Source organism: Ursus arctos, unplaced genomic scaffold (assembly GCF_023065955.2).
Source record: "Ursus arctos isolate Adak ecotype North America unplaced genomic scaffold, UrsArc2.0 scaffold_16, whole genome shotgun sequence".
Lineage (NCBI taxonomy): Eukaryota > Metazoa > Chordata > Mammalia > Carnivora > Ursidae > Ursus > Ursus arctos.
In genome coordinates, this window is record NW_026622830.1 from 23911264 (window position 1) to 23933771 (window position 22508).

Genomic DNA, 22508 nt, shown 5'->3' on the forward strand with positions numbered 1-22508 from the left:
AAAGAAAAAAGAACAACCAATGGATCAAAGAAGCAACCACAAGGGAAATACTTAGAAATGAGTGGAAACAAAAATACAACATACAAAAACTTATGGGATGTAACGAAAGCAGTGCTAATGGGAAATTTATAGTTATAAATGGTTACATTAAAACAAAAAAGAACTAAAATACAACTTAACTTTACACCTTAAGGAACTAGATAAAGAACAACAAACTAAACAAGATTTAGCAGAAGGAAAGAATAAAGATTAGAGCAGAGATAAATAAAATAGAAAAATAGAGACAATTAATGAAACCAAAAGTTAGTTCTTCAAAAAGATCAGCAACATTGAAAAACCTTTAGCTAGAAGGAGCAAGAAAAAAAGAGAAGGTTTAAGTTACTAAAATCAGAAACTGAAAGTGGGAACATTACCACCAATTCTATAGAAATAAAGAAGATCTATGAGAGTACTATGAACAATTGTATGCCAACAAATTGGATAACCTAGATGAAATGGACAAATTCCTATAAACACAAAACCTATTAAGACTAAATCATAAAAGCATACTAAATCTGAATAGATCCATGACTAATAAGGAGATTGAATCAGTAATAAACAATCTTCCAGCAAAAAAAGGTCTGAACCTGATGGCTTCACTGGCAAAATCTACCAAACATTTAAGACTACCAATCCTTCTCAAACTTTTCCAAAAAATTAAAAAGAAAAGAACACTTTCTAACACTTCCTAACTGTGAAGCCAGCATTACCCTGACATCAAAGCCAGACAAAGACACTACAAGAAAACTACAGACCAATATCCCTTATAAACATTGATACAAAAATCTTCAACATGACACTAGCAAATCAAATTCAGCAGCATATTAAAAGATTATATGCCACGACTAAATGGAATGCAAGGATGGTTCAATATACAAAAACCAATCAATATTATACAGCATATTAACAGAACGAAGAAAAAGCCCCACATGATCATCTCAAATGATACAGAAAAAGCATGTGGTAAAATTCAATACCCCTTTATGGTTAAAAATAAAACACTAAAAAACTAGGACTAGAAGGAGACTACAATACAAGTTTATGTATAATATAGATGCATACACAATTTCATAGATTTCAATATAATCTCATATATGGCTACAATAAAAGCCATGTATGAAAAATCCACAGCAAACATCATACTCAATGGTAAAGCTATTCCTCTAAAATCAGGAACACTTCTACTTAAAAATATTATTGGAAGCTCTAGCCAGAGCAATTAGGCAAGAAAAAGAAATAAGAGACATCCAAACTGGAAAGGAAGAAGTAAAATTATCTCTGTCTGAAGATGATATTATCTTATATGTATAACACCCTAAAGATTCCACACAAAACTGTTAGAACTAATACATGAAATTCAGCAAAGTAGCAAGATACAAAATCAATACACAAAAATCAATTGCATTTCTAAACACTAACAATGAACAAAAACAATTCCCTTTATGATAGTATCAAAAAGAATAAAATACTTAGAAGTTAACTTAACCAAGGATGTGAAAGACTTATAAAATGAAAACATTCTGAAAATTGTAAGACACTCATGAAAAAAATTGAGGAAGATACAAAGAAATGGAAAAATATTCCATGCTCACAGATTAGAAGAACAAATATTGTTAAAATGTCTAAGCTACCTAGAGCAATCTATACATTCAATACAATCCCTATCAAAATACCATCAATGTTTTTCACAGAACTGGAACAAATAATCCTAAAATTTGTTTAGAACCTGAAAAGACTCCAAATAGCCAAAGGAAAGTTGAAAAAGAAAACCAAAGCTGGTGGCATCACATTTCCAGACTTCAAGCTATATTACAAAGCTGTAATCACCAAGACAGTATGGTACTGGCACAAAACAGAGATATAGGTCAATGGAATAGAATAGAGAACCCAGAAATGGACCTTCAACTCTACGGTCAACAAATCTTCAACAAAGCAGGAAAGAATATCCAATGGAAAAAAGACAGTCTCTTCAACAAATGGTGTTGGGAAAATTGGACAGCCACATGCAGAAGAATGAAACTGGGCTATTTTCTTACACTATACACAAAAATAGACTCAACGTGGATGAAAGACCTAAATGTGAGACAGGAATCCATCAAAATCCTAGAGAACATAGGCAGCAACCTCTGTGATCTTGGCTGCAGCAACTTCTGGCTAGACACGTCTCCAAAGGCAAGGGAAACAAAGGCAAAAATGAACTACTGGGACTTCATTAAGATAAAAAGCTTTTGCACAGCAAAGGAAACAGTTGACAAAACCAAGAGACAACCAACAGAATGGAAGATTTTTGCAAATGTTTTTATCACATAAAGAGTTAGTATCCAAAATCTGTAAAGAACTTATCAAACTCAACACCCAAGGAACAAATAATCCAGTCAAGACATGGGCAGAAGACATGAACAGACATTTCTCCAAAGAAGACATCCAAATGGCCAACAGACACATGAAAAAAATGCTCAACATCACTTGGCATCAGGGAAATACAAATCAAAACCACAATGAGATACCACCTCACACTAGTCAGCATAGCTAAAATCAACAAGTCAGGAAATGACAGATATTGGCGAGGATGTGGAGAAAGGGGAACCCTCCTACATTGTTGGTGGGAATGCAAGCTGGTGCAGCCACTCTGGAAAACAGTATGGAAGTTCCTCAAAAAGTTAAAAATAGAGCTAGCCTGTGACCCAGCAATTGTACTACTAGGTATGTACCCCAAAGATACAAATGTAATGATCCGAAGGGGCACCTGTACCCCAGTGTTTATAGCAGCAATGGCCACAATAGCCAAACTATGGAAAGAGCCCACATATCCATCAACAGATGATAGGCTAGAGAGGATGTGGTGTGTGTGTGTGTGTGTGTGTGTGTGTATGCATATATATATATATATATATATATATATATATGCATTATATATATATATGCATTATATATATATGCATTATATATATATGCATTATATATATATATATATATATATATATATATATATATATATATATATATATATAATGTGAATACTACTCAACCATCAAAAAAAAAAATCTTGCCCTTTGCAACAGTGTGGATGGAACTAGAGGGTATTATGCTAAGTGAAATAAGTCAATCAGAGAAAGATAATTATCATATGATCTCTCTCATATGTGGAATTTAAGAAACAAAACAGAGGATCATAGAGGAAGGGAGTGAAAAATAAAACAAGATGTAATCATATCGGAAACTGGGGATGTACTGTATGGTGACTAACTAATATAATAAAAAATCATTAAAAAAAAACAAGATGTAATCAGAGAGGGAGACAAACCATAAGAGACTCTTAATCATAGGAAACAAACTGAGGGTTGCTGGGGGGAGGGGGCTGAAGGGATGGGGTAACTGGGTGATGGACCATAAGGAGGGCATGTGATGTAATGAGCACTGGGTGTTATACACAACTGATGAATCACTGAACTCTACCTCTGAAACTAATAATACATGTTAATTAATTGAATTTAAATTTAAAAAATGTAAACTATAAAACACTGCTGAAAGAAATTAAAGAAGATATAAATAAATGGAAACATATCCTATATTCATGAATTGGAAGACTTAATATTGTTAAGATGTCAATACTAGCTAAGGTGATCTACAGATTCAATGCAAGCCTTACCAAAAACCCAATGATGTTTTGGCAGAAATAGAAAAACATCATCCTAAAATTCACATGAAATATCATGGGACTCAATGAGCCAGAATAATCTTGAAAAAGAAGAACAAAGCTGAAGGACTTATACTTCCAGATTTTAAAAACTTACTACAGGAGGCTGGGAGGATGGGAAGTAAGAAGACCCTAAGCTCATCTTGGTCCATGGATACAATTAGGTAACATTCACCAGCACAAATAGTCCAGAAAACAACCCGAGGACTGGCAGAACAACTCCATAACAAAAGGTAAAGAAGAGGCCACATTGAGAGAGTAGGAGGGACAGAGACACGGTGGGGAGCAAAATGGACCTCTGCGATCAGCTGGGTGTTGGGGTTGGGCCTTGGGCATGGAGAAGGGAGAGAAATAGACTATCATACCAGAACGCCCACACAGGGAAGACAAATCCCCATAACATTTGGTTTTGAAAGCGAGGGGTCAAATTTCGTAAGGTCTTACCATCAGTGGGACTTAAAACCTGGAATTTTAAAAAACCAGTGGCTGGTTCTGGGAGAGCCAAAGGGTAGAAAGCTGAGTACTCACCCTAAAAGAAACCACTTAACATGGCCTAGGAAAACGTCCTTGGATTACAGGAGATGAGACTATTTTAGGACATTATAGGAGCCAATGAAAAAGAAATAGCCCTAATGAATGGTTTTGACTGTTAATTTACATCTTCTGTTATCCTTTTTTAAGCCTACACCAAAACAGTGTAAAATTCTGGAAGCCAAAGCCTTCCTTCAGATCATTATGCTATTGAGTCGCAGTTTCAACTTCATGGACTTAACACTGAGAAAAGTATGCAGATGGTAAAACCAAGAGAGGTGGAAGAAAACTTTGAGAATAGAGGATATCCTTGAAGTAACTGAGAAGGAAGGAGACTCAATTGCAGTAATCCTGTTCAGTGGGCTGTATTTTTACACTGGACAGCTCTTTAATATACCTGCCATTACAAGAGCTGGACAAGCAAAGGGTTGTTTTGTTGGCTTTGATCTAGCACATGCAAGCATGGCTCAATATTTGCAAATCAATCAATGTTATACATCACATCAACAAGAGAAAGCATAAAAACCATATGCTAATTTCATTAGATGCGGAAAAAGTATCTGACAAAATACAACATCCATCATGATAAAACCCTCAACAAACTAGGTTTAGAGGGAACATACCTCAACATAATAAAGGCCATATATGAAAAACCCACAGTTAACATCATTCTTAATGGTGAAAAATTGAGAGCTTTTCCCCTAAGGTCAGGAACATGGATACAAGACAAGGATGTCATATTTTCACCACTTCTATTCAACATAGTACTGGAAGTCCCTGCCACAGCAATCACACACACACAAAGGAATAAAATATATAACTTATAAAATTCAAAACCCCAAACCCAAACAATCCAATTAAAAAATAGGCAGAAGACATGAACAGACATTTCTCCAAGGAAGATATACAGATGGCCAAAAGACACATGAAAAGATGCTCAACATCACCCATCATCAGGGAAATGTAACTCAAAACTACAACAGGAAAAAAAATCTATAATATCACTTCTACCTGTCAGAATGGCTAAAATAAAAAACACAAGAAACAGCATGTGTTGGAGAGGATGTGGAGAAAAAGGAACCCTCATGCACTGTTAGTGGGAATACAAACTGCAGTAGCCACTCTAGAAAACAGCATAGAGGTTCCTCGAAAAGTTAAAAATAAAACTATCCTAAGACCCAGTAATCACACTACTGGGTATTTACCCCAGAAATACAAAAACACGGATTCAGTGGGATAATGAAACCCTATGTTTATTGCAGCATTATTTACAATAGCCAAATCATGGAAGCAGCCCAAGTGTCCATCAATAGAAGAATGGATAAAGAAGATGTGGTATACATATACAATGGAATCTAATTCAGCCATAAAAAATAATAAAATCTTGCCATTTGCAACAACCTGGATGGAGGTAGAACATAATGCTAAGCAAAATAAGTCAGTGAGAGAAAGATAAATACCATATGATTTCACTCATATGTGGAATTTATGAAACAAAACAAATGAGCAAAGAAAAGAGACACACAGAGAGAAACCAAGAAACAGACTCATAACTATAGAGAACAAACTGATGGTTACCAGAAGGGTGGTGGGGGTGGGGAGGATGGGTGAAATAGGTGATGGGGATTAAAGACTATACTTCTAATGATGGACACTGTGTCATACACAGAACTGTTGAATCTCTACATGTACACCTGAAACAAATATAATACTGTATGTTAACTATACTGGAATTAAAATTAAAAACTTAATAAAAATAAAAAAAACTGGACATTAAAACATGCCACTTACATAACTATAATAAATATAAAACAAGGAATCAATCCAATGAATGATATGCCAGACCTCTACACAGAAAACTATGAAACATCGAAAAATCTTAATAAGACTTCAGTGAATGGAGGGCTATACCATATTCATGGATAGGAAATTTTAATACTGTAAAGATTCCCATGTTGATGTATAGATTTGATAAAATCCCAATAAAAATCCCAGGAGGGCTTTGTTTTTCTGGTGGAATTTGAAAAGTTGTTCTAAAATTTATGTGGAAATGCAGAAGTTTAAGAATAGTCAATACAATTTCGGGGAACACCAGAAAAGAAGTTATTCTATCATGTATAATAATTGTAACGTATGGAATTGGCACAAAGACAGACTAACAGAGAAATAGAGAAGAACGGAGAAAGGGAAAAGATGGCGGAGGAGTAGGGGTCCCCTTTTTCAGCCGGTCCCCTGAGTCGAGCTGGATATGTACCAGACCATCCGAAAAACCCATGGAATCAGACTGAGACGCAGAAAGATACTTCTGGATCTCTACAAATGAACATCTCCAGCGCTGAGTATTGAGGTATGAAGCGGAATCCGCACACAGATATCGGAAGATAAACGGAAGGGGGAGGGAGCCACTGCACTCGGGCACCAGGAAGCAGTAGCCACCTGCACTGGGGAGTGGGCCGGACTCGCGGACCGGCACCCGCGAGAGAGCCGACTGAAACCGTGAGCCTGGGAATGCGTGTGCAACCAGACTGAAAACCGGAGTTCTGGAGCACACACTCGAACTAGACTGAAACTGGGAGCTTGGGAGTGGGCGCATGTCCAGACTGACAACCGGAGCTCTGGAGCACTCACTGGAACTGGACTGATACCGAGAGCTCAGAAGCGCGCGCCCAGACTGAAAACCGGCGCTCTGGAGTGCGCGCACCACACTGAAACAGAGAGCTCGGGAGCGTGTGCGGGAACCGGGGGCGGCTGGCAGTGTTAGAAATACAAAGGACAGAGACGTGCTGGCCCTGGAAGTGAGGGCTGGGACACCGGCTGTGGGGTGCACAACCCAGGACGCTGCAGGGTTTTTAGCAGCACCGACAGAAACAGAGTTAAAGAGGCCAAGAGAGCTCAGTGGAGAGCGGACTGCGATCTCTCTGTTCTGAGACAGAGGCTAGGATTCAGCCACTGCTGCTCTGACTCTCAGAAGAGCCACAGAAAACCGCCAGGGAAAGCCACCAGAGAACAAAAGCCCAGAAATACCGGCTCACAGTGTGCCAATCCCCATCCCCTCTCACAGGGGACAGGGAGACTTTACCCAAACAGGGTTGCCTGAATATCAGCATGGCTGGCCCCTCCCCCAGAAGGCAGGCTGAAAAATCAAGAAGCCCACATCCCTAGGGTCCCTATAAAACAAGTGCACACTGCCTGGGTCCTGGTCAATAATTTGGGCTCTGGGCAACCCCGCAACCTCTACTCATCAGAATGATGAGAAGGAGAAATCCCCCCCAGCAAAGAAAAGATAATGAGTCTGTGGCCTTTGCCACAGAACTGATGGATATGGATATAACCAAATTATCAGAAATGGAGTTCAGAGTAACAATGGTCAAGAAGATGTGTAGACTTGAAAAAATATTAACGAAAATATTAACGGGAATATAGAATCTCTAAGGGTGAAAATGAGAGCGAATCTGGCAGAAATTAAAAATGCTATGAATCAAATGCAGTCAAAACTATATGCTCTGATGGCCAGGGTAAATGAGGCAGAAGAACGAATTAGTGAATTGGAGGATGGGATGATAGAAGAGAAAGTTAAAACAGAAACTTGGCTCAAAAAAATCCAATCTCAAGAATGTAGATTACGGGAGATTACTGACTCAATGAAACGTTCCAATGTCAGAATCATCGGCATCCCTGAGGGGGTGGAGAAAGACAGATGTCTAGAAGAGATATTTGAACAAATTGTAGCTGAAAACTTCCTTAACTTAGCAAAGGAAACAAGCATTTGTGTCCAAGAGGCAGAGAGGACCCCTCCCAAGGTCAACCATGACAAACCTACGCCACATCATGTCATAGTGCAATTTGCAAATATTAGATCCAAGGATACAGTGTTGAAAGCGGCCAGGGCAAAGAAATTTCTCACGTACAGAGGCAAAAATATCACAATAACGTCAGACCTGTCTACACAGACCTGGAATGAGAGGAAGGATTGGCAGGATATTTTAAAGCTCTATCTGAGAAAAACATGCAGCCAAGGATCCTTTATCCAGCAAGGCTGTCATTCAGAAGTGATGGAGAGATAAGGACCTTCCAGGATTGGCAGAAACTTACCAAATTCGTAACCATGAAACCAGCCCTACAGGAGATATTAAGGGGGGTTCTATAAAAGTAAAAAGGCCCCAAGAGTGATACAGAACAGAAATTTACAATCTATAGAAACAAGGACTTTACAGGCAACATGACATCATTAATATCATATCTCTCAATAATCACTCTCAATGTGAATGGCCTAAATGCGCCCATAAAACGCCACAGGGTTGCAGATTGGATAAAAAGACATGACCCATCCATTTGCTGTCTACAAGAGACTCATCTTGAACCTAAAGATACATCCGGACTGAAAGTGAAGGGATGGAAAACCATTTTTCATGCCAATGGACCTCAAAAGAAAGCTGGGGTAGCAATTCTCATATCAGACAGATTAGATTTTAAACTAAAGACTATAGTTAGAGATACAGAAGGGCACTATATTATTCTTAAAGGATGTATCCAACAAGTGGATATGACAATTATAAATATCTATGCCCCCAACAGGGGAGCAGCTAGATACACAAGCCAACTCTTAACCAGAATAAAGAGACATATAGATAAAAATACATGAATAGTAGGGGACCTCAACACTCCACTCTCAGCAATAGACAGATCACCTAAGCAGGAAATCAACAAAGAAACAAGAGCTTTGAATGACATACTGGACCAGACGGACCTCATAGATATATACAAAACACTACACCCCAGAACAACAGAATACTCATTCTTTTCAAATGCACATGGAACTTTCTCCAGAATAGACCATATACTGGGTCACAAAACAGGTCTGAACCAATACCAAAAGACTGAGATTATTCCCTGCATATTCTCAGACCACAATGCTTTGAAATTGGAACTCAATCACAAGGAAAAATTTGGAAGAAACTCAAACACTTGGAAACTAAGAACCATCCTGCTCAAGAATGACTGGTGTAAACCAGGAAATTAAAAATCGATTTAAACAATTTATGGAGACCAACAAGAATGAAAACACAATGGTCCAAAACCTATGGGACACTGCAAAGGCAGTCCTAAGGGGAAAATACATAGCCATCCAAGCCTCACTCAAAAGAATAGAAAAATCTAAAATGCAGTTTTTATATTCTCACCTCAGGAAGCTGGAGCTGGAACAGAAGAACAGGCCTAACCCACGCACAGGAAAGCAGTTGATGAAGATTAGAGCAGAGATGAATGAATTAAAAACCAGGAGCACAGTAGAGCAGATCGACAGAACTAGAAGCTCGTTCTTTAAAAGAATAAATAAGATCGATAAGCCACTGGCAAGACTTATTCAAAAGAATAGAGAAAGGACCCAAATTAATAAAATTATGAATGAAAGGGGAGAGGTCACAACCAACACCAATGAAATAGGAAGGATCATTAGAAACTTTTATTAACAGCTTTATGCCAATAAATTTAACAACCTGGAAGAAATGGATGCCTTCCTGGAAACCTATAAACCACCAAGACTGAAACAGGAAGAAATTGATTTTTTAAACAGACCGATTAATTATGAAGAGATTGAAGCAATGATCAAAAACCTCCCAAAAAACAAGAGTCCAGGGCCTGACGGATTCCCCAGGGAATTCTACCAAACATTCAAAGAAGAAATACTACCTATTCTCCTGAAGCTGTTTCAAAAAATAGAAACAGAAGGAAAACTACCAAACTCATTCTATGAGGCCAGTATTACCTTGATCCCCAAACCAGGCAAAGACCCCATCAAAAAGGAGAATTACAGACCGATATCCCTGATGAATATGGAAGCCAAAATTCTCAACAAGATCCTAGCTAATAGGATCCAACAGTACATTGAAAGTATTATTCATCATAACCAAGTGGGATTCATCCCTGGGATGCAACGGTGGTTCAACATTCGCAAATCGATCAGTGTGATAGATCATATCAACAAGAAAAGAGTCAATAACCATATGATCCTCTCAATTGATGCAGAAAAAGCATTTGACAAAATACAGCATCCTTTCCTGATTAAAACCCTTCAGAGTGTAGGGATAGAGGGTACATTCCTCAATTTCATAAAAACCATCTATGAAAAGCCTACAGCAAATATCATTCTCAATGGGGAAAAGCTGGAAGCCTTTCCCTTAAGATCAGGAACATGACAAGGATGCCCACTCTCGCCATTATTATTCAACATAGTACTAGAAGTCCTTGCAATAGCAATCAGACAACAAAAAGGGATAAAAGGTATCCAAATCGGCAAAGAAGAAGTCAAACTGTCTCTCTTCGCAGTTGACATGGTACTCTATATGGAAAACCCAAAAGACTCCACCCCCAAACTAACAGAAGTTATAGAGCAAGTCAGTAATGTGGCGGGATACAAAATGCTCAGAAATCAGTCGCATTTCTATACACGAAAATGAGACTGAAAAAAGAGAAATTAGGGAATCCATTTCATTTACAATAGCACCAAAAATCATACGTTATCTTGGAATTAACCAGAGACGTAAAGGATCTATATTCTAGAAACTACAAATCACTCTTGAAAGACATTGAAGACGACACAAAAAGATGGAAAAATATTCCATGCTCATGGATCGGAAGAATTAATAGTTAAAATGTCTATGCTACCCAGAGCAATCTACACTTTCAATGCCATCCCGATCAAAATACCAATGACATTTTTCAAAGAACTGGAACAAACAGCCCTTAAATTTGTGTGGAACCAGAAAAGGCCCCGAATCGCCAAGGAATTGTTGAAAAGGAAAAACAAAGCTGGGGGCATCACGTTGCCGGATTTCAAGCTATACTACAAAGCTGTGATCACCAAGACAGCATGGTACTGGCACAAAAACACACACATAGACCAATGGAACAGACTAGAGAACTCAGAAATGGTGGGCAACTAATCTTTGACAAAGCAGGAAAAAACATCCAGTGGAAAAAAGACAGTCTCTTCAATAAATGGTGCTGGGAAAATTGGACAGCTACATGCAAAAGAATGAAACTAGACCACTCTCTCACACCATACACAAAGATAAACTCCAAATGGATGAAAGACCTTGATGTGAGACAGGAATTCATCAAAATCCTAGAGGAGAACATAGGCAGCAACCTCTTTGACATCGGCCACAGCAACTTTTTTCATACCACATCTCCAAAGGCAAGAGAAACAAAAGAAAAAATAAACTTGTGGGACTTCATCAAGATAAAAAGCTCTGCGCAGCCAAGGAAACAGTCAAAAAAAAAAAAAATAAAAGGCAGCCCACAGAATGGGAGAAGATATTTGCAAATGACACTACAGATAAAAGACTGGTATCCAAGATCTACACAGAACTTCTCAAACTCAATACATGAGAAACAAATAATCAAATAAAAAAATGGGCAGAAGATATGAACAGATACTTTTCCAATGAAGACATACAAATGGCTAACAGACACATGAAAAATGTTCAAAATCATTAGCCATCAGGGAAATTCAAATCAAAACCACATTGGGATACCACCTTACGCCAGTTAGAATGGCAAAAATTGACAAGGCAGGAAACAACAAATGTTGGAGAGGATGTGGAGAAAGGGGATCCCTCTTACATTGTTGGTGGGAATGCAAGTTGGTACAGCCACTTTGGAAAACAGTGTGGAGGTCCCTTAAAAGGTTAAAAATTGAGCTACCCTATGATCCAGCAATTGCACTACTGGGTATTTACCCCAAAGACACAGACGTAGTGAAGAGAAGGGCCATATGCACCCCAATGTTCATAGCAGCATTGTCCACAATAGCTAAATCATGGAAGGAGCCAAGATGCACTTCAACAGATGACTGCATTAAGAAGATGTGGTCCATATATATACAATGGAATATTACTCACCCATCAAAAAGAACGATTTCTCAACATTTGCTGCAACATGGACGGGACTGGAAGAGATAATGCTAAGCGAAATAAATCAAGCAGAGAAAGACAATTATCATATGGTTTCACTCATCTATGGAACATAAGACGTAGGAAGATCGGTAGGAGAAGAAAGGGAAGAAGAAAGGGGGGGTTAACAGAAGGGGGAATGAACCATGAGAGACTATGGACTCTGGGAAACAAACTGAGGGCTTCAGAGGGGAGGGGGGTGGGGGAATGGGATAGGCTGGTGATGGGTATTAAGGAGGGCACGTATTGCATGGTGCATTGGGTGTTATATGCAAGTAATGAATCACAGAACTTTATATCAAAAACTAGGGATGTACTGTATGGTGACTAACATAATATAATAAAAAAATTATTATAAAAAAAGAAAAAGAAATAGAAAAGAACAGAAATTCAAGAACCAGATTCATATATAAACAAATGGTTAATTATAAAAATGAGGGATTAACAGTCTTTTCAGTACATGATGCTGGGTCAATTGGATATCTCTAAAGAAAAAAAAAAAAGGAAATTTCACATCATGCCATACCCCCAAATCAATTCCAGGTGGACAGCACTGTCAGACTATATTGCCACTAGCCACAATTAATTTAATTAAAAGTGAATAAAATTTAAAATTCAATGCATCAGACATACTAGGCACATTTCAAGTGCTCAAGAGCCACACATGGCTAGTAGCTACCATACTGGACAGCACAGCTACAGAATAGTTCCGTCATTGCATAATGTTCTACTGGACAGCACTGTTCTAGAGGAAGTCATAAGAGAATATCTTCATGAATTTAGGTAAGAAAAAATGTCCTAAACAGAATTTTTTTTTAAAAAAGATGTTAACTATAAAAGAAAAGCTTGAATAATTGGACCTCATTAAAATTAGGAACTCCTTTTCAACAAATAACACTATAAAGAGAGTGAAAATACAAGACACAGAATGGGATAACAGCCAGGACTAGGGTGAGGCAAGTGAAGTACTCAGCTTAGACACAATTTTTTTTTTAAGATTTTATTTATTTATTTGACAGAGAGAGAGAGACAGTGAAAGAGGGAACACAAGCAGAGGGAGTGGGAGAGGGAGAAGCAGGCTTCCCGCTGAGCAGGGAGCCCAGTGAAGGGCTAGATCCCGGCCCTGGGATCATGACCTGAGCAGAAGGCAGATGCTTAACGACTGAGCCACCCACGTGCCCCATTGGACACAAATTTTTAAGGGGGTGCCCAAAACGCAGTAATCGAGACAAGTGAGATGTTAATGCAGTATTTTTAAAAATCATAATGCAAAAAAAACCCATGATGAACAAAATATCAGAATTTTATTTTATTTTATTTTATTGAAGATTTTATTTATTTATTTGACAGAGAGAGAGACAGCCAGCAAAAGAGGGAACACGAGCAGGGGGAGTGGGAGAGGAAGAAGCAGGCTCCCAGCAGAGGAGCCTGATGTGGGGCTCGATCCCAGAATACTGGGATCACGCCCTGAGCCGAAGGCAGATGCTTAACGACTGAGCCACCCAGGCGCCCCCAAAATATCAGAATTTTAAATAAAGATAAGTATCAGTATTTCTGATGTTTCTTTTGCCTCAAGCCCCAATATGACTTGACAGAATTATGGGAGATGATATTTGCAACATGTACACAACAAGTATCTGTAATATTTAAAGAACTCTTATACATCAATAAAAATCTCAGACAATCCAACAGAAGAAACAGGCTCAAGACTTGAATGATATTTCATAAAACAAGATATCCAAATGGCTGATAAATATATTAAAAGATGTTCAACTTTGTTAGTCATCAAGAAAATTAAAATTAAAAACAAAAGCATTCCACAATATACCCAATAAAATGGCTAAATGTAAAAGACAGACAATACCAAGCATTGATAAGGATGTAGAAAAAACATTAGTCTCAGACATGACTGGTGGGAGCATAAAATGATTTTGGACTTTGGAAAATGACTTTGGAAAACTGGCAGTGGCTATTAAAGCAGAACTTACATATGTTCTGTGACTCAGCAATTCCCCTTCTAGATAACTCAATATATATCCATATGAATTCATATATTCTTCAAAAAACTGTTCAAGAACGTTCCTAGTAGCACTGTTCATAATAGTTCTCAACTGAAAATCTAACCATCCACCAATAAGGGAATGGATAAATACACTATGGCATATTAATTGACAAAATACTACACAACACTGAGAATAAACAAAATATGACTACATAAAGTAACATAAACAAATTTTATTAACCAATATTAAGCATAAGAAGTCACATATTAAAAAAAGTACATACACATACGTATAAAGCCCCCCAAACAAGCAAAACTTAATCATGGTGTTAGAAGTCAGTTAGTGGTCACCCTTGGAAAGGAAGGGACTTAAAGGACCTCAGGGGGCTTTCGATGCTCATAATGTCCTATTTCTTCTTTTTTTTTTTAAGGTTCATCCATTTATCTTAGAGAGAGAGAGAGGGAGAGAGTGTGCACATGTGTGTGTGCTGGGGGAGGGGAAGAAGAAGAGAAGCAGACCCCCCACTGAGCGAGGAGCACCAAGCCCAACATGGGGGCTCAGTCTCATGACCCTGAGATCACAACCTGAGCCAAAATCAAGAGTCAGATGCCCAACCAACTGAGCCACCCAGGTGCCCCATGTCCTATTTCTACATCTAGGTTCTGGTTTCCTGGGTGTGTTCACATGGTGGAGACTTTTTTTATTCAATAAAAACAGAAAATTTTTCAATGAAAACTTTACTTAAAATAAAAGTATTTCCAGACCATTCAGGAGCCTAAGGAAGTGGGAGATGAGGATTTTAAAAATTAAGCTATGAAATGTTAAAGTCAGCTACCACAACGTACTTTCTCTCTCTGACCTGGCTCTCTCTACCCCAGCTAAGGCAGTTACTTTTGGTTGTTATCTTATCCACAAGCATCCTTGCAAGTAGTGAAAGCTAGTCTTCGTTTCCCCATTGGATGCACAGGAGGATACTAGCCCTGAGCAAGTCAATGACTAGATTAAAGCCTCACAGCTTAGGGGTAGATGCAGTACCAAAAACTGGTCCCCTAATTTCTGCTCCGAGCTTTGTGAACCAGGACCTGCTACTCCTGTGAGCCAGGCCACCTGACCACACTGAGGCTAGGCTCTAAGCCATGAATGCCTTCACTAGGGTCCAGTGAGTTTTTCTCTGTGTCCTTAATTTATAATGATGGCAAAGAGGGGGATGGCCTCCTAATTTATTTCAGTTGAACAGACTTAAAGTGGATATCCAGTCAGTTATCACTGCATACACTTCCCCAGAAGCAAATGTCAAGTAGTGCAGGTACAGAACATAAAAAGACAATTTTAAATAACCACTTTTCTCCCTTCTAAAAGCCCAATTACTGACTATTAAATGAGGCCTGATGGCACTTGAGAGCAGAGTAAACCAAGGGAAGAGTAAAACACATTAACACCTGGGATCCCATCTGCAAGGACTCTTTCTAAACAAGTGAAAAGAGTCACACTTCTCAACCTTTCATCTCTTAAACAAGATTCAAATTGTGATTTAGAATGTTTTGAATTTAGTACCTTTGCTTCAAGCTGATTCTTTTTAAAAACACCTGAATATAAAAAAAGAATCCGTTGGGGCGCCTGGGTTGCACAGCGGTTAAGCGTCTGCCGTCGGCTCAGGGCGTGATCCCGGCGATATGGGATCGAGCCCCACATCAGGCTCCTCTGCTGTGAGCCTGCTTCTTCCTCTCCCACTCCCCCTACTTGTGTTCCCTCTCTCACTGGCTGTCTCTATCTCTGTCGAATAAATAAATAAAATCTTTAAAAAAAATAATAAAAATAAAGAAAGAAAGAAAGAAAGAAAGAAAGAAAGAAAGAAAGAAAGAAAGAAAGAAAGAAAGAAAGAAAGAATCTGTAAGCAAGGGTTTGGGGAACAGATGGAGACAGAACTGGTGGCTATCTAGCAGGCAATTTATGGCTGAATCCTGCCTTGTGGGGGCCATTAGAGGGGCTTATGGAACTGTCCACCCTCTGCCACACCCCATTTTTCTTCTTTTTCCTCAAGATAGCTGTGTTATGAACAACACACAAACCTCCAAGGGATAGAGGGACTACTTTGGCCCCCAGGCCCAGCTACACAGGTAGTTAAGTTGGATACCTCTAACTTTACAGTTCTTTCCAATTTCCTCTCCAAAATCTGAATAAATCTTCCCTACCCAGCTTGTATCCAAGTCAGTTTCTCTCAAATCATAATCTATTTCTTTGTGTATATTTTCCTCTCTAAATTGTATTCTTTTTTTAGTCTAATCAAAGATGATACCCTGGGCCCTTCCCCTCACCCCCCATCTGATATTTTGGTTCCTATTTTTTTTAATTTTATTTAATTAATTTATCTATTTATTTATTTGACAGAGAGAGAGAGAGACAGCCAGTGAGAGAGGGAACACAAGCAGGGGGAGTGGGAGAGGAAGAAGCAGGCTCCCAGCGGAGAAGGGAGCCCGATGCGGAGCTCAATCCCAGTACCCTGGGATCACGCCCTGAGCCGAAGGCAGACGCCTAACGACTGAGCCACCCAGGCGCCCCTGGTTCCTATTTTCTATTTCTCTTTCATAAGAACTCTTCTTTCTTTTGGACCAGTATCGTGGCTCTGGTTCTTTAGCTGTTTTGTCCAACTCTGAACATTTGGCTTCTTTGCTTCCTGGTGCCGGCCTGTAATGGCACCTTTGTTAGAATGCTTACCTATATGCAGAAGTGCTTGGAATAAAGAAACATTCATGGTAAAACCAAGAGATGGCAAGTTTTATGTTATTTTAACTTTTGAGATTCCTCTACACCGTCTTGAAGAAACAGAAACAGACCTTTTTCCAGAAAGATTGCATTCTAACCCAGGCCCACTTACACAAAATGGAGGGTTACTGCACTCGATAGTAAAACAGCCAATTAAAAGTAATTGTCTCAATCTGGGTTATACATTTCCTTATATTGTTGAATTTTCAGAGCTCCAACTCTCGTATGTAGCTTCCTAGACCACAGATCTGCCTTTCAAAGCCTTAACCTGACAGATACTGAAACCAAATAGTTCAACCTACAATTTACTTCTTTTGAGGTAAGGGTTAATCTTCTTTCTACATCTGCCTGACAGGATGTTTGAATGACCAAATCAAAAGACTATAGTCCTCCACCCCCCCCCACCCTGGAATTCCTGGTAATTACCTTTGCTTGGGGCCTTTCTGCTGAGGATTGTGCCCAAAGTGAAGCCATCGGTGTTAGTGTCCGGATCCTTAGTGAGATCCCGGTGGTTTAAGCAGAAGAGAGGCAGATACGCTCCTTACCTTCAACGTGAGTCAGAGTCTTTTCCCTTATTTTCAGAGCAGTTTGGCCAAAGTAACTATCTCATTCTCAGGGCTCAGCTTGGTTGGGAGATTTGTAACTTCATGCTTCCAGGGTATGGTTCCATTAGTCCCTGGACTTGCTCTTCATATTGTCTGTGTTTTCGGCTCATTGTAACATGGCTGCTCCCTCCATGAAGGTTCTTCTTTCCTACATGTATCTCAATTGAGCTCCGAGTTCTGACACAGTGAAAGGTAGAAATCTGAAGCCTTCTCTTCTCTGGTACCATCTCACCTGTCTACAAGGCGTGCTGGTGACCAGCTGCTTTTACAATAATTTAGGTGCTTAGATATTTTTTAAAAATTCTGCACCCAAATAAGAAACTGTGATTCCAAAACTCCAATTAGTGAAATGTGTCAGGCAAAAATCATCTAGGCACCAAGGACTTGGGAAAATTTTTACTATAGAAGAAACAAACAAACAAAAAATAGAAGATGAAAAGGAGGAAGGAAAGAGAAGGAGGAAGGAGGAGGAGAAGAGAAGAAATTGAACCTACATATACACTAGGCATAGATATCGTACTATACCAAAAACACCCGCTGAGAAAGAGAAAGAAGAGATTTCTTCTTCCCACACTGGGGCTCACCTCTCACTATACAGGGCCCTGTCCCAGGAGTCGTCAGTAGCAGCTCTCTGTGGTCAATAACAGATAACTCCAGATCAAAAGAAGGGTTCTGAAATCAAGATGTTTTTAGATCAATGACTCTCCAAGTGAATCCAGGGATCTCTGGTGGGTCTGCAAAGACTCTTCCAATCGTTTTGTGGGCTGGGTCAAAATGCAAGGCTTAGAAGAGTGTTGGGTGTTTTTTTCCCCCTTTGAAACATATTTTCCACTGCGGATTTCAATCAAAACTTAAATGCCCCAAAACAAGCATGTTTAAAGGGAGCTACAAATAATTGACAGGAATTCAGCAAAAACACCTCAAAAATGTTTTCTTTTGTTTGTTTGCTGGCTTATTTATTTAATCTACTAAACAGGTAAGACTCTTTTGTCCTGCTCAAGTAGTCTAAGGACTAAAACTCTTAAGACTCACCAGTCCAGATGAAAAGGTGAACCTCTTTTTGAGGGGAGGAAAGTCAGGTCCTTTCTTCCCTGTTTCTCATTTCCCAGTGTCATTTACTTCCTGATCCTCTCTCAGCACTGCTTTTTAGTTCAATGCCCACATCCCTGAAGTCAGAAGCAGCCACTGCCAGGAAGAACCCTTTTCTGCTGCCACAGCTGTCTTCACTCAGGTTTCTCTTCCAGGGAGCAGGAGCTCAGGTGTGGGGCGAAAGGGATGTCAACTGAGGCTGTAGCTTAGCAAGTTCTGTTTTTCTTCATCCTAGCCCCACAGCAAAAGTTAACCCCAATAGAGCCTGGACTGCTGGAGAGGACTTTTCGAATTACCTAACAACCCAGTTATTAGCCATAAAGCATGACAAAGCTACCGGGCCATGAGATCAAATTTAGTACTTATGGCTAGGTCTGCCTTTTCCTCTCTAACAGAGCAACGTGCACATTCAGCTATTTGTTGGACCAATTTGCACAGCCAGAAGGGTTTCAAAACAGGCTGCCTACCCCATAAGTAAATGGTGTGGAAGCTGTAAATTGGAATGGACTTGGAGACATAATTGGATTTTGCTGAAGTATGTGCAATATTATTTACCTATCTGTATAATTCCTTCATGTGTACAAAGTGCTCTCTGATAATTTATATGGCACGTGAATTACCTAGACTCTGTTAGCCCTCTTACCCCTTTGGTGCAGACCCACCCAAGAATAAAGGAAATGATGTTCTTCCCACCTCGCTTGATAAAGTGAAAACAACTTGTTCACTCTTTAAACGTGATGGGGGGGGAGAGGGGAAGAAAGAAGGAAAAAGAAAAAAAAAAAAAAACAACCCCAACATCTGGATGGCATTTATTACATACCTCTCTGCAACCCTCTGGCTCTTCAATGTCTCGGCTAATGATTTTCTCTTCCAAAGTCTGCAGAGACTCAATGACTCAGCCTGCCAGGAAGTGATACTGTGCTGCCAGTTACCACAAGTTAGTTTAAATAGGTTCTCAAGATGCTGTAGCTGTGACCAAATCCCTGTCAGGGGGAGGTGGGGCAGCACATGCCATGTGAGCATGCTCACATATTTCTGTGTGGATACCCAGTGGGAGGAGTATTTGCCACTTCTGGAGAAACTGGAGGTTCTCTACTATATTGTGTGGTGTCCCAGCCCTAGAATATGACTTATGGAGGCAAAGGCTACAAACATGTTCATGTCTTGAGGAGAAGATCTATGTTTGATTCCAGTTATGGCTAATGTTTCTGGATCTCTAGGGTATAGCAGAAAGAGGACCAAAATGTTAGAAGACCTGGTTTCAGCTCTGCCACTCACAAGCCTTGGGATTTTAAGCTAATTTATCTGCTTTTTCTGAGTTTCAGCTTCTTTATCAGTAATGTGGGTAAATATTATCCTCAATGGAGGTACGGGGGAATGAACTGAGATAATGGTATGTAATGTGATCGTGGGGCTCCATGCACATGAACAGCATATTACCCTGGGGGAGTATATTGTGGCAAAGGAGAACTCTGCCTTGAAAAAGGAAGACCCCACAATTACAATAGGAACCAGGAAGGAGTCCAATGACTGCCAAATACTCCAGTCTTAATGCAACTTTTTGGAGGATATTTGCTCTTAAGGCGGAATGGAAAAGGCACTGAACAGGAAGTTAGGAAATTGGTGTTCTAGTCCTGATTCTGGTAACAGAGCTAGATAAATGTGGGCAAGCCATTTAATCTGTTTGTGTCTGTTTCCTCACCTATATATAATTGCGACAGTCATGCTTTCCTTTTCCAAAGCATAGTATAATTGTGAAGCTTAAATAAGATGGGGTCTATACAAGAAAATATAAAACATATAAAAATACAAATATAACTTACATGAGTCAAAAACTTCAAAAGAATCCTGTCAACCCAGCAGTGTGTAATATGCCCTGGCAAGCTTGTCTGAAACTTAATTTAATCCTATTTTTGTGGCTGACCAGAATATAACTGGCAGTGCTCTCACTGAACTCACCCAAATAGCCAGTGCCTTGGGTTCTGTGTGTGGTTCGTGAAGAGCAATGAGAAATAATACTAGGAGATGAACAAAGGCTTGGCTCCAGCTATTCTAAGTCTCCTGTGAGTGCATGTTTGAACTTTTTAAGCCATGTCGTTGATGGCTAGTATTGAGGGGCATGTTTGAAGCCCAATGGCTTCAGGAGCTAGCTCTCTGCTTTGACCTTAAAATACAGTGGAGCAAGTCAAGAGATCTGGCAAGCAGGGAAAGGGTTAACCTTGCAACTTTTAGAAGCTTAAGACAAAGTCCTACCCTCAAATCACTCATCACTCAGAACCTTGTAAACACTGACTTTCAACAGCAGCCCAGAAGGAAAACCAACCTGTTTATCGGATTTTTTGTTTCCCTTCTCATCCAAGAAAATAGTGGTAGAAGAAAGTTAGGAAAACCCATTATTTATCTTATTTTTTGCTTCTGCTTTTTCTTCCACGACCCAGCATATTGCAGATCTGCCCTGGGTGAAGAGATTATGGGAGAGGCTTATGGAACAGGCTATCAATTCTAAGGCACTGAGAGTCTACCCCTTTCTTATATCAAAGGGCTATCTGGAATGTTCCTCAATCTATGGGTCAGCCTGGGCCCTAAGGCAAAGGCATCTGCCCCAAACTCTTCTGCATGCACATGGGGACATATGAACATAGATCTTTGCCCACAAATGCTGCTCTTTGCATGGAGCCACTGAAGCTGTGGGTTCGGTGGGGAGTAGGGAGGTAGTGGGTGAACACTGAGAATTAGAATTCAACCTTTCCTCAGGTGCCCTGGTCTTGGTATGCAAAGGAAAAGCCACTGCTAGTACCCCAGTTCCAAGCATGCATCATCTCCTCCCCAGTTTGTCCATAAATAATCCCTGCTCGCATATCAGTAAGGACAGGAACCCACTGGAACTAACATAAGCCTTTACATTTAAAGTCCCAAGCAAATCCAAATCCAGGCTCACCACACTGGGTCCATATAGTCTACCCTTGTAGAGGGGTTATTAGCATGAATTTTTTTTTTTTTTTGAGATTTTATTTATTTATTATTTGAGAGAGAGAGAGATTGAGAGAATGAGTAGAAGGAGGGAGACAGGGAGAAGCAGACTCCCTGAGGGGCAGGGAGCCTGATGTGGGACTTGATCACAGGACCCCGGGATCTTGACCTGAGCCGAAGGCAGACGCTTAACCGCCTGAGCCACCCAGGTGCCCATGAATTTCTTTTTAATTCTTGTGGATTCTCCCTCAGGAGCAGCTTGGAAAAATCTAAGACCTCCTCTTAGAGAACCTGAATCTATTTAGATACATGGTAAGCAAGCAGATAAAAGGCTGCTTCTTAAATATTTTTAAGATGTGGGATATGTCAGTTCATTAGAGACAAGAGCAAATAGGGACAGTTTCCATTGGGGGGCATCTGGTCAGGAGGCTTTTAGGGAATCCTGATCTTCTAGGGAGTAGTAGTCCCATTCTTCTGGACTTTATAATTTGAACTTCCACCAGTCTGGGACTGACGAGAGTCCGAGTGGGCCAGAAGTCCAAGGACAGGAGGCCCCTTGGCAGGAGGGCTATACTTTTGAGTATTGGGCTGCCAGGATTAGGGTAGGTGCCTCCTCCTCACCCAAAAAGCTTGTCCCTGGGGCGCCTGGGTGGCTCAGTCGTTAAGCGTCTGCCTTCGGCTCAGGGCATGATCCTGGAGTTCTGGGATCGAGCCCCACGTCAGGCTCTTCCACTGGGAGCCTGCTTCTTTATCTCCCATTCCTCCTGCTTGTGTTCCCTCTCTCACTGGCTGTCTCTCTCTCTGTCAAATGAATAAATAAAATCCTTAAAAAAAAAAAAAAAAAAAAAGCTTGTCCCTT

The 22508-nt window shown here is 39.9% G+C and overlaps 1 protein-coding gene across 4 annotated transcripts in view; it reads right to left on the reverse strand.

Moving 5' to 3' along the window:
• ASIP (agouti signaling protein) overlaps nt 1–22508 on the reverse strand; it is a 122258-nt gene that overhangs the window by 37897 nt on the left and 61853 nt on the right. Inside the window, exons 1-2 of one of the 4 annotated variants that reach the window (XM_026503321.4) lie at nt 19500–21940; nt 18175–18262 (exon numbers count right to left, since the gene is read on the reverse strand). The exons of 2 other annotated variants lie outside the window; for them this stretch is intronic. The gene's annotated coding sequence lies outside the window, so the exon portion shown is untranslated. Of the gene's footprint in view, nt 1–18174; nt 18263–19499; nt 21941–22508 lie in introns of those variants that run through there. One more of the 4 variants, XM_026503323.4, reaches the window with a different exon arrangement.